Source organism: Urocitellus parryii, chromosome 4, assembly GCF_045843805.1.
Source record: "Urocitellus parryii isolate mUroPar1 chromosome 4, mUroPar1.hap1, whole genome shotgun sequence".
NCBI classification, from domain to species: Eukaryota; Metazoa; Chordata; class Mammalia; order Rodentia; family Sciuridae; genus Urocitellus; species Urocitellus parryii.
Genome location: NC_135534.1, coordinates 49,184,942 through 49,202,680, shown reverse-complemented (window position 1 = coordinate 49,202,680; position 17,739 = coordinate 49,184,942). Strand labels below are relative to the sequence as shown.

The 17,739-nt window shown below is 36.2% G+C and overlaps 1 non-coding gene across 1 annotated transcript; it reads right to left on the bottom strand.

Annotated features, from left to right (window-relative positions):
* Positions 1-15,880: 15,880 nt before the first annotated feature.
* On the bottom strand, positions 15,881-15,987 carry LOC113189968 (U6 spliceosomal RNA). The gene has a single exon (XR_003301712.1). It is a non-coding gene; the product is annotated as a U6 spliceosomal RNA (small nuclear RNA).
* Between the last annotated feature and the right edge of the window lie 1,752 nt (positions 15,988-17,739).

The following is a 17,739-nucleotide window of genomic DNA, read 5'->3' as shown; positions in this document are numbered from 1 at the left end:
AGGAAAACTGAAAGGACCTAGATCCATGGTGACATTACTTAAACAACCCACACGCTCATCTGGACTTCATATGTGAGATAATAAGTTTCTTATTATTAAATCTTTTTTTCTTAGGTTTTCTATTACTTGTGGCCAAAGCATCTAGAACCCCTTACATCCTTGTCTAGATTCCCACTCCTTGCCCCTCACCCCCAGTACTAGGAATTGATTAAAGGAAAACTTTCCCCCTGAGCTATCCCAGCCCTTTTTATTTTTATTTGAGACAGGGTTTTGATAAGTGATCCAGTCTGGCCTCAACCTTTTTCTCCTGTCTTAGCCTCCTGGGTCACTGAGATTATAGGCATGCATCACTTTGCCCAGCTGCTTACATCCCCTCCATGTATTTGCACAGGTCAGAATGTGGGCATTTGAAAGAAGCTCTACAATGAGAAAGTCCAAATAAAGCTATACTCTTCTATGGTAGAGATACTAATGAGCTTGAAAAATTGATGACACAGGAAAGGGGTTTGTTTTCAAGTTTTATTTTTTTTAATTTTTTTATTTTTTATTATTGTTGGTCGTTCAAAACATTACATCTTTCTTGATATATCATATTTCACAGTTTGATTCAAAAGGGTTATGAACTCCCACCTTTACCCCGTATACAGATTGCTGAATCACATCAGTTACATCAGTTACAATTCCATTGATTTACATATTGCCATTCTAGTGTCTGATGAATTCTGCTCTCTATCCTATCCTCTACTATCCCCCTCCCCTCCCCTCCCCTCCCCTCTTCTCTCTCGACCCCCTCTACTGCAAAACATTTCTTCCACTTGTATTATTCTTCCCTTACCCCTCACTTCCTCTTGTATGTAATTTTGTATAACCCTGAGGATCACCTTCCCTTTCCATGCAATTTCCCTTCTCCCTCCCTTTCCCTCCCACCTCTCATCCCTATTTAATGTTAATCTTCTTCTCCTGCTCTTCCTCCCTACTCTGTCCTTAGTTACTCCCCTTATATCAAAGAAGTCATTTGGCATTTGTTTTTTAAGGATTGGCTAGCTTCACTTAGCATAATCTGCTCTAATGCCATCCATTTCCCTCCAAATTCTATGATTTTGTCATTTCTTAATGCAGAGTAATACTCCATTGTGTATAGATGCCACATTTTTTTTATCCATTCATCTATTGAAGGGCATCTAGGTTGGTTCCACAATCTTGCTATCGTGAATTGTGCAGCTATGAACATCGATGTAGCAGTGTCCCTGTAGCATGCTCTTATTAGGTCTTTAGGGAATAGACCGAGAAGGGGAATAGCTGGGTCAAATGGTGGTTCCATTCCCAGCTTTCCAAGAAATCTCCATACTGCTTTCCAAATTGGCTGCACCAATTTGCAGTCCCACCAACAATGAACCAGTGTACCCTTTTCCCCACATCCTTGCCAGCACTTGTTGTTGTTTGACTTCATAATGGCTGCCAATCTTACTGGAGTGAGATGGTATCTTAGGGTGGTTTTGATTTGCATTTCTCTGACTGCTAGCGATGGTGAGCATTTTTTCATGTACTTATTGATTGATTGTATGTCCTCCTCTGAGAAGTGTCTGTTCAGGTCCTTGGCCCATTTGTTGATTGGGTTATTTGTTGTCTTTTTGTCTAATTTTTTGAGTTCTTTGTATACTCTGGATATTGGGGCTCTATCTGAATGTGAGGAGTAAAGATTTGTTCCCAGGATGTAGGCTCCCTGTTAACCTCTCTTATTGTTTCTTTTGCTGAGAAAAAACTTTTTAGTTTGAGTAAGTCCCATTTGTTAATTCTAGTTGTTAACTCTTGCGCTATGGGTGTCCTATTGAGGAATTTGGAGCCCGACCCCACAGTATGTAGATCATAGCCAACTTTTTCTTCTATCAGACGCCGTGTCTCTGATTTGATATCAAGCTCCTTGATCCATTTTGAGTTAACTTTTGTGCATGGGGAGAGAAAGGGATTCAGTTTCATTTTGGTGCAAATGGATTTCCAGTTTTCCCAGCACCATTTGTTGAAGATGCTATCCTTCCTCCATTGCATGCTTTTAGCCCCTTTATCAAAAATAAGATAGTTGTAGTTTTGTGGATTGGTTACTGTGTCCTCTATTCTGTACCATTGGTCCACCAGCCTGTTTTGGTACCAGTACCATGCTGTTTTTGTTACTATTGCTCTGTAGTATAGTTTGAAGTCTGGTACCGCTATACCGCCTGATTCACACTTCCTGCTTAGTATTGTTTTTGCTATTCTGGGTCTTTTATTTTTCCATATGAATTTCATGATTGCTCTATCTATTTCTACAAGAAATGCTGTTGGGATTTTGATTGGCATTGCATTGAACTTATAGAGAACTTTTGGTAATATCGCCATTTTGATGATGTTAGTTCGGCCTATCCATGAACAGGGTATATTTTTCCATCTTCTAAGATCTTCTTCTATATCTCTCTTTAGGGTTCTGTAGTTTTCATTGTATAAGTCTTTCACCTCTTTTGTTAGGTTGATTCCCAAGTATTTAATTTTTTTTGAGAATATTGTGAATGGAGTGGTTGTCCTCATTTCCATTTCAGAGGATTTGTCGCTGATATACAGGAATGCCTTTGATTTATGTGTGTTGATTTTATATCCTGCCACTTTGCTGAATTCATTTATTAGCTCTAATAGTTTCTTTGTAGACCCTTTGGGTCTGCTAGGTATAGAATCATGTCATCTGCAAATAGTGATAATTTAAGTTCTTCTTTTCCTATTTTTATGCCTTTAATTTCTTTCGTCTGTCTAATTGCTCTGGCGAGTGTTTCGAGGACTATGTTGAACAGAAGTGGAGAGAGAGGGCATCCCTGTCTTGTTCCAGATTTTAGAGGGAATGCCTTCAATTTTTCTCCATTCAGAATGATGCTGGCCTGTGGCTTATCATAGATTGCTTTTACTATGTTGAGGTATGATCCTGTTATCCCTAATTTTTCTAGAGTTTTGAACATAAAGGGATGCTGTACTTTGTTGAATGCTTTTTCTGCATCTATAGAGATGATCATATGGTTCTTATTTTTAAGTCTATTGATGTGGTGAATAACATTTATTGATTTCCGTATATTGAAGCAACCTTGCATCCCAGGGATGAATCCTACTTGATCATGGTGTACAATTTTTTTGTTATGTTTTTGAATCCGATTCGCCAGAATTTTATTGAGGATTTTTGCATCTAGGTTCATTAGAGATATTGGTCTGAAGTTTTCTTTCTTTGAAGTGTCTTTGTCTGGTTTAGGCATCAGGGTGATGTTGGCCTCACAGAATGAATTTGGAAGTTCACCCTCTTTTTCTATTTCCTGAAATAGCTTGAAAAGTATTGGTATTAGTTCCTCTTTAAAGGTTTTGTAAAACTCTGCTGTATACCCATCCGGTCCTGGGCTTTTCTTAGTTGGTAGTCTTTTGATGGTTTCTTCTATTTCCTCAATTGTTATTGGTCTGTTTAGGTTGTCTATATCCTCCTGACTCAATCTGGGCATATCGTATGACTTAAAAAATTTATCGGTGCCTTCACTATCTTCTATTTTATTGGAGTATAAGGATTCAAAATAATTTCTGATTATCTTCTGTATTTCTGAAGTGTCTGTTGTGATATTGCCTTTTTCATCCTGTATGCTAGTAATTTGAGTTCTCTCTCTTCTTCTCTTCGTTAGCATGGCTAAGGGTCTGTCAATTTTATTTATTTTTTCAAAGAACCAACTTTTAGTTTTATCAATTTTTTCAGTTGTTTCTTTTGTTTCGATTTCATTAATTTCAGCTCTGATTTTAATTATTTCTTGCCTTCTACTTCTTTTGCTGTTGTTTTGCTCTTCTTTTTCTAGGATTTTGAGATGAAGTATGAGATCATTTATTTGTTGGATTTTCCTTTTTTTAAGGAATGAACTCCAAGCAATGAATTTTCCTCTTAGTACTGCTTTCAATGTGTCCCATACATTCCGATATGTTGTGTCTGAGTTTTCATTTAACTCTAAGAAGTTTTTAATTTCCTCCTTGATGTGTTCTAAAGCCCATTGATCATTCAGTAACCTATTGTTCATTCTCCAAGTGGTGCATGATTTTTCCTTCCTTCTTTTATCATTGATTTTCAGTTTCATTCCATTATGATCAGATAAGATGCACGGTATTATCTCTACTCCTTTATATTGTCTAAGAGTTGCCCTGTGACATAATATATGATCTATTTTTGAGAAGGTTCCATGTGCTGCTGAGAAAAAAGTGTAACTGCTTGATGTTGGGTGGTATATTCTATATATGTCAATTAAGTCTAGGTTATTAATTGTGTTATTGAGTTCTATAGTTTCCTTATTTAACTTTTGTTTGGAAGATCTGTCCAGTAGTGAGAGAGGTGTGTTGAAGTCTCCCATGATTATTGTATGTTGGTCTATTAGACTCTTGAACTTGAGAAGGGTTTGCTTGATGAACATAGCTGCACCGTTGTTTGGGGCATATATATTTATGATTGTTATGTCTTGTTGGTGTATGGTTCCCTTGAGCAGTATGTAGTGTCCCTCTTTATCCCTTTTGATTAACTTTGGCTTGAAATCTACTTTATTTGATATGAGTATGGACACTCCTGCTTGTTTCCGCAGTCCATATGAGTGATATGATTTTTCCCAACCTTTCACCTTCAGTCTATGTATATCTTTTCCTATCAAATGAGTCTCCTGTAGGCAGCATATTGTTGGGTCTTGTTTTGTGATCCATTCAACAAGCCTGTGTCTCTTAATTGGTGAGTTTAAGCCATTGACATTTAGGGTTATTATTGAGATATGGTTTGTTCTTCCAGCCATATTTGTTTATTAGTGTTACTAAACCTGATTTGTTTTCCTCTTTGATTACTTTCCCACCTTTACTGTGTTTTCAAGTTTTATATTTCAATAATGCCTAGTTCAAGCCCTAGGTGCCCAAGCAAAGATAATTTAGTATTTCTTTAACCCAAATTCAGTAAAATATTTTTCCAATGTTATTAAATAGAAATGAGAATATCTGATCATCTAATTGAGATTGTAAACTCAATCAATTTTTTTCTGTGTTTAAAATAAGAGATCTATTACATATGTTCTCTATAATATTTTAACTTATTTGGAATTGTTTTCCGTAGTATAAAGTTGGATTCTAAGTTGTCATTTATATTGGTTGAGTTAAAAATAACTTACATAGGTATAGTTATTATGGGTTCAAAAATGTGTAATTTCTTTTTCTTAATTCCTACCATTCCTTCCTACTCTTGTGTTGTTCTTATTCTCTCTTTAGTTTTCTTATGTGCTGATTTTCTAAAATAGATATCTTGGAAGGAATATTCAATGAATTAAATTTTAGACGAGGAAGTAAATTACTCATTTCTACTGAATAAAATTATATTATTCATTATTTGAATTCAGAATTTCAACTCTGACTCCCTATTTCAGGTGACTGTCAGTTGACTGTCTCAGAATTGAGTGTCTGGGTCTCTATTATGCTTGCAACTTGCGTAAGGTTTTGCAACACAAATGAGTCAGTGCCAGTTTGAGGGTGCTGCCTAAATTTGTGGGAGTGGGACTTGTGTTGAAAATAGTCACAAGGGAAGTAGCTGTCAGGTCAGTGGTGTAATACTAGAGTAAAGTCCCCAAAATGCTACATCTGAAGATTTTAGGGATTCTTCTTGTTCCTGAACTGAGTCTTAACCTGCTAGTGCCCTGAATCATGGATGTCCCTGGGCATTGTGAAATTCTCACTTGAAATTTGCAAGGGATTCTGTCCTTCCACTTCAAAACACAAAGCAGGCTATATTCACTCTTGTCTGGAAGCTCTAGATATGGCCTTGGCTTTGTTGGATTAATCTCTTATGTTGTTGGTAACTCTTGGGGAATGAATAAAAGCTTCATAAAAATAGGACAAGGGTTCTCTTTGACCAAATAATCCTGTCTACATGCTCCCTTTGGTGAAAATCAGATTGCCATGGGCTTAAGAATCTGAATTCAACAGATATTTAAATGTCTCAAGGAACAAAAGTGAAGTCCCCTACCCCCAACCCTATGAACTTCCTCAGGTAACTTGTCTAAGCCACACATCTAGTAAATTGAAGAGTGAAAATTACAATTCAAATTGTGTAAATCCCAACACCTGTGCATATCACCATTAGGCTAAGTGAGATTTCTATCAAAGTTCATGCCAAGTAACTTCATGCATAGGAAAATTCTGTGAAAGCCTTACTCACAGAAAAAAATTAATGAAACTGGACGCCTGCCACCACCCTTTGCCATTTTCCCACTTTTCATTTCTACCCTAAATTAGTCCATATTCTTACTCTCAGTATGGAACACTCACTGGTTCCTCACTGTAGATGCACAGCTTCATGATTCATACCCAGCATAGCATATATAGGTAAGTGGGTCCTAGCTGAGACTCAATGGGACCACCTACAAGGGCACATCTGTTATTTAGATCCCTCTCATTAGAAGAAGAGGATCCAGCCAGATGAACTGCTAAACCCATGAACTGCTAAACTTAGAGTAGAGAGGGGCTCGCAGTTACTGTGACAGATATGATTTCCCATAACTGGGTATCTGGGCCAAAACTGTGTGGAGAATGAAAAAGCTGACTATCGCTAAAATATTTGGAAGTAGCAAGTAAAGTTGTCCTAGTCATCACCACCTCTCTGGGACATTTATTTGAGAGAAAAGAGTGGACTTTTTTTTTTTTCTTCCTTGATATGGATTTATTTGTCGGGCAGAGATCTTTGTGCCAGGCCTCCCTGTTGCCTTTAGACCTTCAAAGGTATGAAAGAATGATAGTTACAAAACCCTTTTTCTCTCTACACACACACACGATCTTATAAATTAATGACCTACAAAAGGCATGGAATTTTAATGTTTTATTTGGAGAGAAAGAGAAGTTATGCTCATAATGTTGGAGTAACCATATTTGCTATTGGTGATGTGGTGGATGAGATGGTGATGAAGTGTAAATAAATTAACTTAGATGGGCACCATGAGAGACTATAGCTGTATTTCTAAAGTGCAGAGAAATAGAGGAAGACAGAACTCAGCTTACATCAAGTGATAGTTGCCTTTATAGTGAAAGCAGGGATAAAGATGTGTTTCTTGTGAAATAGGGGTGGTCAGCAGAACTGAGATAGTCTAGAACCACTTCAGATTTCACCCCAGAGTTCTGCTCAGCAAGGTGAAATGACCTCAACAGAGAAGTGGTTTTCCTGATTTCCACTGCTGTGGAGGAAATTTAAGTGACCAGCAGAAGGTAAATTCTTCACCCATAGCACAGGCAGTATCCATGAAGGCACTGTGAAAAGAATAGTCAGCTTTGAACCCATTTAGAAAGAGCTGGCTTTGAACATTTGCCACTGCTAGGTGTAACCAGATCATAGTGGTGTCAATCAGATAGGACATTTCCTGCCCCATCATATTACTCTTCCTGTTTTAACCCAGGAAGACCCAGGGGCAGTAAGGAAGAAAGTGTAGAAGCACCAGGGAGGGAAAAAATATACAGGTAACTGAACTGCCTCTCTAACTACAAGCTCTTTGTCAAGGGGAGAAACTTGGTTTGTTACCATACCCTTTGAGTCCACTGACTCAGTGCCCAAGTGCCTCTCATAGTATTTTAAGTTGTATTTTCCTGTTATTTACTAAATATTCTGTGCATATATTAAACAATATATATATATATATATATATATATATATATATATATATATATATATGAATTTCCCAAAGTAATATCTTCAAATTCTAGCTCTTAGTATAGTGGAAAGGGCATTTAGTAATCAGAACAAATACATTTTATTTGTTGGAAAGGGTTTGTTGAGAATGACTTTTTCAGGCAGTTTTGTAGGGGATCAAATAGGAGATTGCTGACTTTTTCAAGAGAAGGGTAACCATCAGTCTTTTTTTTCTGGGAAAGGAATCAAGCCACATATTGTAACCCTGTCAATATAGCTAATGGAAGTGAAACTTCTCTTTGCATTTGAATTCCTGGACTATTTCTTGGACAGTTTTCCAATTCACAATTTTATGGGTCTTTTTTGTCTGTCACTACATTGCTGCATTTTGTATAAATACTTTAAAAATTGTTGCTTGAATTTGCAATTAAACCATTGACCAGCTTCTCTAAAAATAATTTAATTGAGGCTGAATATTTGCTACTTTTAGTGTGCCTAATAATTTCCATATTTGTTTTACTTGAATGATTACAAGTATTAGTATTCTACTTTTCTGTTTTCCACTCATTTTTATAAAATAATTTCAAATAAAATATTCAAATTACTGCATAAACTAGCAACATTTTACAGATAATCCTGTCAATGACTGCTGACAGTATTACAGAAACTTTATTCATTAACAAATGTTTGAAAATCCCAATTTGGACATAGAAAAGGTGCTTTATGTGATATCAAAGGAGAGTTTCAGATGGTCATCAAAATATCAACTGCTAAGCTGCTAAAGGCTAAAACTGAAGATTTAACTTAGATGTATGGCAGCAATAGACTTACTAATATAGAACCCCAGTCTTACATCAGCTAGTGTTGAGCCTGTTGGTCTTTCCATGTAAGAGATTGCCTTTGGAAAATGTGTAGCATGATCACCTCTAATGCTCTGCTGAGAAAAGTCTCTAAGGTGCAGAAGCAGAGGATCATTTGAGAAGCTATTGCAATAATGTAGGAAAGAGATGAGTGTGACTTGGATGAAGATAAGAGCCGTGGTGTGACGAGTGGTCAATTCTGTGATTAGTTTCATGTCAGTCACTCCCAATCTTCTAGAGTCAAGAAATTGTGAGCTCAAAGTCAATCAGTAGAAATCACCCAACAAGAAGCTAATTTGGGGGCGGGTGGGGCTGGGGTTGTGGCTCAGTGGTAGAACGCTTGCCTCGCACATGTGAGGCACTGGATTCAATCCTCAGCACAAATATATTGGACACAATATATTTTTTTACACATAAAATAAATAAATAAATATATTGTGTCCATCTACAACTAAAAAATATTTTAAAAAATGAAAGAAGCTAATCTCGGGCTGGGGTTGTGGCTCAGTGGTACAGCACTGGGTTCGATCCTCAGCACCACATAAAAATAAGTAAAGACATAAAATAAAGAAAGAAGCTAATCTCTTACTTCCAATCTTGGAGGAAGTCAACTCTGCAGGCTATCTTCTTTCTTGGGGGAGTGGCACTTATGATATTTCTGATTTCTAAAAGTTTTCAAATCCACCAGGCATGGTGGCACATACTTGTAATTCCAGTGATCAGGAGACTGAGGCAGAAGGATTGCAAGTTCTAGGCCAGTATCAGCAACTTAATGAGATCCTGTCTCAAAAACAAAAACAAAAATGACAACAAAAATAAACCTGAAAGTTTAAAATCTTCATATGATGGTAGTCCCAGCCATCTTAAAGTACTTTCCCTTGTATCTAGCATACTCAAAATATCTTAATTTCCATTTTCATATTAAGTCCTACATTCCTGCAATGCTGTGCTAAAGATAGTGGGGCTATCTCTAGTGAAATAGCCTCACTGATATTCTTAGGAACAATGCTTCAATCCTGTGGCACAGGGGCTGTTGGCTTTGCCTCTTGTTATGGACTAACACACCTACCTCCTGCAAGTGTAATTTAATTCATCAAAAACCTGAATTAAGCCTGCTTTTGAAACCTATGCTCCTATGGACCTATGCCATGTACTACTCAAGACCTTGTCCCTTGACACTTTGAATGTCACAAGCCTTAAATACTATTTTTGTGGTTACATCTTTTTTCTTCATCAAAGGACTTTGGCTCTAGTCTTATATTTTCCTCTTTTGTTTCACAAATATTTTTAGATAGGCTCATCTGAATTTATTCAATCTATAATGTAGTTGGGTGCCTTTTTTTTTTCCTGTTCATACGGTAAGGCTATTACTGTTTGCTGGATTTGAGCATCATCTTTGTTTTACTTTCTTATTCAGATGTTTTTCTTTTTCCTTTTTGTTTTCTGCCCCAGACATGCATTTTTATTACATACTCCTCTTTTATAGTCCAGACATATGAAATAGATGAAGGTTTTTTTGCTTTGCTTTATTTGCAGTATTGGGGATTGAACCCAGGGGCTCACACGTGCTAGGCCAAGTACTATATAACTGAGCTACGTCCTAGGTCCTCTTTTTTTTTTTAAATTGGTATATTATGATTATACACAATAGCAGGATACATTATGACATATCAGACATGCACATAATCTAATTAATTTCATTCTCTGTATCTCCCCCTTTCTGTCTTCTCCCTTCTATATTCATGAGGTCATTTAAAAAAATATTTCTCTCTCTAGTTTTCACATATGAAGAGAACATATGACACTGACCTTCTAAGTCTGGTTTATTTTGCTCAATATAATGCTTTCTAGTTCTGTCCATTTGCTTGAAAAATGATATAATTTCATTCTTCTTTATAGCTGAATAAATATTCATTATGGATATAGATACCAATTCATCAACAGATGACACCTAGGCTGGGTCCATAGCTTGGCTATTGTGAATTGTGCTACTGTAAACATGGGTATGCATCTATTGTATGACTACTTGAATTTTTTGGGGTCCCAAGACTTTTTTATTTTGTACTGGGGTCTTGCTAAGTTATCCATGCTTGTCCCAAACTTGAAATCCTTCTCCCTTGGCTACTTGAGTAGCAGGGGTTAGAGGCATGTGCCACCATGTTTTACTGAAAGCAAAGAAATTCTCACTGTCACCTTTCTGAACTGCATAAAATAGTATCAGGAGATAGTCTTCTTGTAGATCAACATCTGATCCAAGTCTAGACTTGACTTGTTATTTTTTTTTCCCAGCCTTGTAGGGCAGGGCCTTTACCACTCTGCTAATAGGCTGAGAACAGAAACAGAAGACATGCTTTTTGTAGGCTGGTGTATCTAAAAGATAATGAAGAAGGGGTAACGAACATCTCTTATATTTGATCTTCATCATGTACCCTGTTCTTCCTCCCAAACTTATCAAAGTCTCTTCTATTTTGGCAGGTATAGGTATAGTGGTAGATGCAATCCCATAGAAAGAAATATCAGGTGTGAAGAATAAATGTTTCCCCATAAAAATATGTAAAATATTTAGCATGGTGCCTAAAATGAAGTTAGTATTCAATAAATGTTGACTATTATGTAAGCAAAGGAACTGAGAAATTGAGATGAAGATTATTTTCAAGTTTGTTGTTTTCAGGCATAGCTCAAGTAGCAAAGTTTAAATGGTAGAGTTAGCAACCAAATACATGCTACATTCATTAGGGATTTTTCCTCTGTTTTTTTGAGTCATCTCTATGCCTTCAATTGTCCTTTTAATGACAATATATTAATAAATCTACCTCAAATAAGCAGATTCCAGAAAAAAATGAACATTAGGTCAGGTATGAATTTTTCTTCTTAAGTCTCAGGACTATAGAATTGATTAATCCTAATTGTTGGTATGATACTCTTCTTCTCTCTGGTTCCTTCCTTTGTTCCTTTGTTCTTTTCCTTTTTCCTCTCTCCTTGCTTTCTCTCTTTCCCCCTCTTCTCTGCCAACTCCTTTCTAATGTATTCCCTCTTTTAGGGAGTCTTAAATATCAACACCTATTTTGAGTAAAATAGAATTTTGGGATTCCCCAGCCCTCATCCAGGCAATTGTCTTTGTTTTACTGAATTTGGAATTTGAATAAATACTGAAAGTGACAGACTTGCAACATCTGGAGGAAAAAACTGTCATTTCTTTTGGTTTCCCCAAGAATTCTAAGTACAACCCTAGAGCTCAAAGGAAGGGCGTGGTTTTGACTCAAACTTTGCCCTGTTAGCCAACCTCAGGGAGTCTGGGTTGAGTTAGAGGGAATGTAACAAAACCTGACAATAGACAAGTCTGATGCGGTTTGAAGTTTCATTATGAAACTTCTGTGTAGTTCTGCTTTTCACCCAGTTGTGTCACAGGAAAACAACCAAAATATTCATTTCAGTTTTTGCTAACCATCTGTTTAGAATAACACCAGTATTACTATTTAATATTCTGTATTGTAACTAACAAATTTATCATAAGATGTTGAAATTGAATTATGTACTTATTCCTGTCAGTTTAAAATGATTTCCTTCAATTCCAAGTATGATTTTAAATATGTATAAAATTATATATGCACATACTTACATATATACATATTTACAGTTGTCCCTTTATATGCATGGAGGATTGGTTCTAGGATCTTCCTTGGATACCAAATCTATAGATATTTAGGTGTCTTATATAAAATAAAATGGTGTTGTTTTTGCTTATAACCTATACACATCATCCCATATACTTTAGATCATCTCTTGTTATGTTTAATACAAGGTAAATGCTCTGTAAATAACTGTTATCCTGTATTGTTTGGGTAGTAGTAACAAGAAAAAAAAGTCTGTACATGTTCAGTATATATGCAATTTTTTTTCAAATATGTTTTATCTGTTGTTGGTTGAATTCAGGGATGTAGAACCCACAGTTATGGAAGGCTGATTTGTACTATGTAAAAATATCACATATCTATATAAAATATTTAATTAAAAAACAAAATTTTGGGGACTGGGGTTGTGGCTCTGTAGTAGAGCGCTTGCCTCGCACATGTGAGACCCTGGGTTCCATCCTCAACACCACATAAAAAATAAATAAGTGAAATAAAGGTATTGCGTCCAACTACAACTAAAAAATAAATATTAAAAAACCAAAATGTTGGGAGTTTTTATTATATTATATATTATATTCATTAAAGAAAAACTGGATAATACAAAAAATTAGAGAGAAGAAAAAATTCATTCTACTGGCAACTGATATTGTATTAGGTGCTTAGAGAAATACATAGATGACTAAGACATGGATTATACCCTGTAGGAGACAAATAAAACACTTTGTATTAAATAATCAACAAAAGTTTAAAATTTGTTAAACATTTTTCAGTCTCCTTGTATCTTCCTGTTACCTTGAACTCAGTCATCTAGAAGTAAGCTCTGTTCTCTCAGAGATCAAATGCCTAATCATGACTGAACTTGAGGTCTAGTCCTCTTTAGATTCCACACAGCTACTCTCCCTTCCTTGGAGAGGCAGAAGTTAGGAAGAAATCTTTCCACTTATTACATGGATTGAGAGGGCTGGGCAAATTAGTAATAATAGGTGCAGTGTTAATGTTGTTCACTGAAGACAAAGAAACTACATCAATACGGAGGTGGGGAAAGATATTTTGAATAAAAATTTGAAAAGAGGATTATAACAAAAGTGTAGTCAATAATTTTATTTAGTTATTATATTGTGGTTCTGGTGATAGCACACAGAACCTCACACATTCTAGACAAGAACTATACCACTGAGTCACATCCTCAGCCCATAAAATTTTAGTAGGCATATTAAGTCACATAATGGTCATGTGATAAGTTAGGAGAAAAAAGTCAGTTGTGCTTCATTATGTGCTATAAATGGCAGATTTCCATTTGTTTTAGATAATTATAACCATATTTCTAAATTAAAAAATACTTGTGATGGGAACTACATAAAAGAAGTCAAGTTGTGAGACCCTATAACTATGGTGATTGAATCTAGCAAGGAGGTGGAAGAAAAGTATTTCAGTTCTTTTTCTGTAAAGTGGTTGAAGCAACTGGAAACAAAGAAGAAACTTGCTGTCATCTAAATAGATCTGGCTTTCTTTCACTGATGAAGCAGAACTAGACAGTTTCTAATTCTCTCTTGATTATGTTTCCTACATAACTGTTATGTATATATCAAGTTTATAACAAAATCAACATTGCTTTAACACAAATTTTGTTCTCATTTAATCATTTGCCTACCAATGCATCTATTCCTTCTGTAAATATTTATTATGTAACTTTGCTGATCAGAGTATTAGCAAATGCCTCAGTTGAAGAATAATTGCATGTCACTGGGTTTATATAATAAAATGGGTTTATATAATAAAATGAAACTGCTGTGGGAAACACTTGGATTTTATTTACAAAATGAATGAGTTAAAAATTTAAAGAGCAAACAGCCCTCAGAAATTTAAAGAGCAAAGTTTTAAAAACTGAGGAATGTTTGTTTTTTAAAGAACACTCCTAAACTACCATGCAATTCTGAGTTATAAGTTTCTTTTTCTAACAAAAAATGAAAAACCCTTCCCATAGTAAGGAGCATCAGCAGTGGATTTGTTTCTCTCATTGTGGTTTATTTCATTATATGATGAATCACATTTTTTTCCCTTGTTAGTTAAGGAAGTTGAGAAAATTCTGGTGGATATGTTTTACATAGGCTACAAAAAATAAATTGTCCTCTAAACCATTTATCTGGCTCCTAGGTTTCTCTCCAGAGTCCTCATGAGAGTCCATTATCCATTGCTAATTAGACTTTCCTCAGTTAGTGTTCCATAGGCACAGCAAAGTTTGTATGTAAAAAGCTGAAATCAGGGTAGTCTCCCACAAAACTAGCCTTTTTGAACTCACTTTTCTGATTAATAGTATCACCATATACCTAGTGTCTCAAACTAGAAAAATTTGGATACTCATCTAAAGCCTGCTTTTTCTAGCACTCCTTGTGGTTCCATTAATTCTGTCTTCAAAACAGGTCTAGAGGGCTAGGGCTGGGGCTGGGGCTCGCCGGTAGCGCACTTGCCTGGCATGTGTGAGGCACTGGGTTCGATTCTCAGCACCACATATGAATAAGTGAAATAAAGGTCTATCAACAACTAAAAATATATTTTAAAAAAACAGGTCTAGAATCTTCTTTCCATAGTCACTGTTCCTGTTCTAGTGCCAATCACCTTCATCTTGCCTGGGTATTGCAAAGATCTCCAAAATGATGTTGGGCAACAGTGCTCCAGCCCAGCCTGTATATTACCATTTGAAGTATTTTTTATAACTTAATATAGCCATGTTATGATCTCTCTCTGAAAATCTTTGAATGGATCCTCATTCATTACAGGACTGAATCTAATTACTTTAGCATGGCATTTAAGAGCCTTTATAATCTGGTCCTGACAATTCTTTTTAGGCTCATTTCTCCAAAAGTATCAAGTGCTTCTGCCAAATGAAATACTTTATCAATATGCCATGCATATTCTTTTTATGTTTGTAAGTTATTAAATATGCTGTCCCTTTGCCTGGAATATCATTATTCACTTCTCTACTTGATAAACCCTACTTACATTTCTGTGCCTAACTCAGATATTACCTCCTCTAAAAGGTCATTGAAATCCTCAGTAAGGACCAGTCTGTTCTGGGCTGCTGGCTTGCTTTGTGATCTCTCTACCATTTTTTACTTGCCCTATGTCCTCAAAGCCTGACCTTTTTGCACAACATTAATCAGGTTTTATTGCTTGGATTCCAGGGATTGGGAGGCTCTGGAAGAAGGTTGGAGGACAAAAGAGAGTGATACTATAGCAATATTTCCCTAGTTTGCTCTCTTCCAAGATTTGGTCTGGCAGGAATTGCATTAATCTTCTAAAACAGAGTTCCTGTCAGATAGCCTTTTTTTTTTTATAGTTTTCTTTCTGAATTTTAGTAGTAACTCCTACTCTTTGCCTTGTCAGGTCTATGGGTGGGAGCAGTTTCTCATTTTTTAAAAAATTAATTAATTATTTTTTATTTATATATGACAGCAGAATGCATTACAATTCTTATTACACATATATAGAGCACAATTTTTCATATCTCTGGTTGTATACATAGTATATTCACACCAATTCGTGTCTTCATACCTGTACTTTGGATAATAATGATCATCACAATACACCATTATTAATAACCCATGCCCCCTCCCTTCCCCTCCAACCCCTCTGCCCTATCTAGAGTTCGTCTATTCTGCCCATGCTCCCCTCCCTATACCACTATGAATCAGCCTCCTTATATCAAAGAAAAAAATATGGAATGCTTCACAAATTTTCGTGTCATCCTTGTGTAGGGGCCATGCTAATCTTCTCTGTATCGTTCCAATTTTAGTACATGTGCTGCTGAAACGAGCACAGTTTCTTGTGTTGATGCTTCATTATCCCTTACTATACCTACACCTTTGTAAATAAATCTTTCATTAAATTCTAATCACTCCTTTGGAGTAATCCATCTGTTTCCTGTCTAGACTCCTCTATTCCTGTGGTACCATGTAGATATCTCTTTAATTGTTCTTTACACATTGTATTCCAAATACTGTTGCTTACCTGAAGTCTGAACCCAGGATAAGAATCATTGTGACTAGGTAGAGAAAAGCCTTCCTTTCCAAGAAGGACTTTGCAAAACCCACGGCAGGACCCACAGTGACCAGAGCATGGCAGGACCCCTGGAATATGCAGGTAACCCAAAGGACCTGGAAATAATCTCTAAGAATCAAGTTAGAAGCTGTCTTCCAGTCTTTGGAGGTCATAGGAGTCAAATTTATCCTGCTTGGGCCAAATACTTGGCCTGGCATTTGTCACCCACTGATAAAATCTTCCTAATTTTATTTAGTATGGAGCTAAGAACTATAGATGAAAATATTGTGTAAGATTTCTTAAACTTCCATAACTGTTGGAGGATTCCAATAAGTAGCACTTCTCCTTCCTACCCGAGATTTTAACAAATTGAGAAATAAAAGATTTAAGTCAGACAAAGACTAAAATAATAATAGTAATGATAGCTCAAACTTCTAAAGTACTTGAGGCACTGTTCTAAGGACCTCATATGTATTAATTCTTCACAATAACTCTATGTATGGATACTATTAGTTCTGTTTGTGCATGGAGAATTGAAGCACAGAGAGATTAGGTAACTTGCCCAAAGTCACATAGCTATTGAGTGGCAAATTCAGTGTATAAAACAGTTTGGCTTCAAAGAAATCTACTTACCCAACCACTGCACTTTACTGTCTCTTAAGACTTATGCATTTATTACAGATAAAACAAATGTTGGAGCATGTGGTTTGTATCTATGTACAAGAGGGATTCTTAAAAGTGAACCCCTAGTCACAGATAGTTCTGGACTTCTGTAGGGCTCTGCCTCTAGAAAACTTAGGGCATGTAAGAACAGAAGTTATCTTCTTTGTTGACAAGCTAGAGTGAGAGAAAGAGGAGGAAGGGGAGGAGGGAGGGATGGGAGGGGGAGAGGAAAAGAGGAGGGGGAGGGGGAGAAAGTGGAGGAGACAAGAGGAGTAAGAAAGAAAGGAGATGTATGGGGTGGAGACAAGGGGCTTGTGTTGCATTCCCACTTTCTTCATACTTGGATCATATTAATTCATCTCTCCTCTGGGATGGAAAGAGTTGAGGGGTGGAGGAAGTTTAGGAATACTGACTACAATAGTGGAATCCTCTCCACCTTCAAGGAAACATCAGGAATTAGGAAGAGGGATTTTCCCCCAGTGTAGCAGCTCGATATTTATTATATTTTTAGTTTCCAGTATCAATGTCATGTTATATTGTACTCTAATTATTTGCTTATCTGTTTCTACTTCCCCCTTCCTTCCTCAGGTTTGTGCTTCTTAATAGCAGAAATATTTTTCTATTAGTTTCTATCTACAATGACTGGTATATGGCAAGCACTCAATATTTTTTTTGTTAAACAAAAGAATGAATAAATACATATTTCTCTAAAATTCTCAGGAAATACAGAAGAATTTAACACACAACTTAGTTGTTAGCTCATAAATAGATTGGTTACTTCAAAACTTCAGCTAGGTGTTTTGAATTCAGAAACCCAACTACTTGGTTAGAGTTCATCTTCAGACTCTTTATTGACTGGCATTCATAA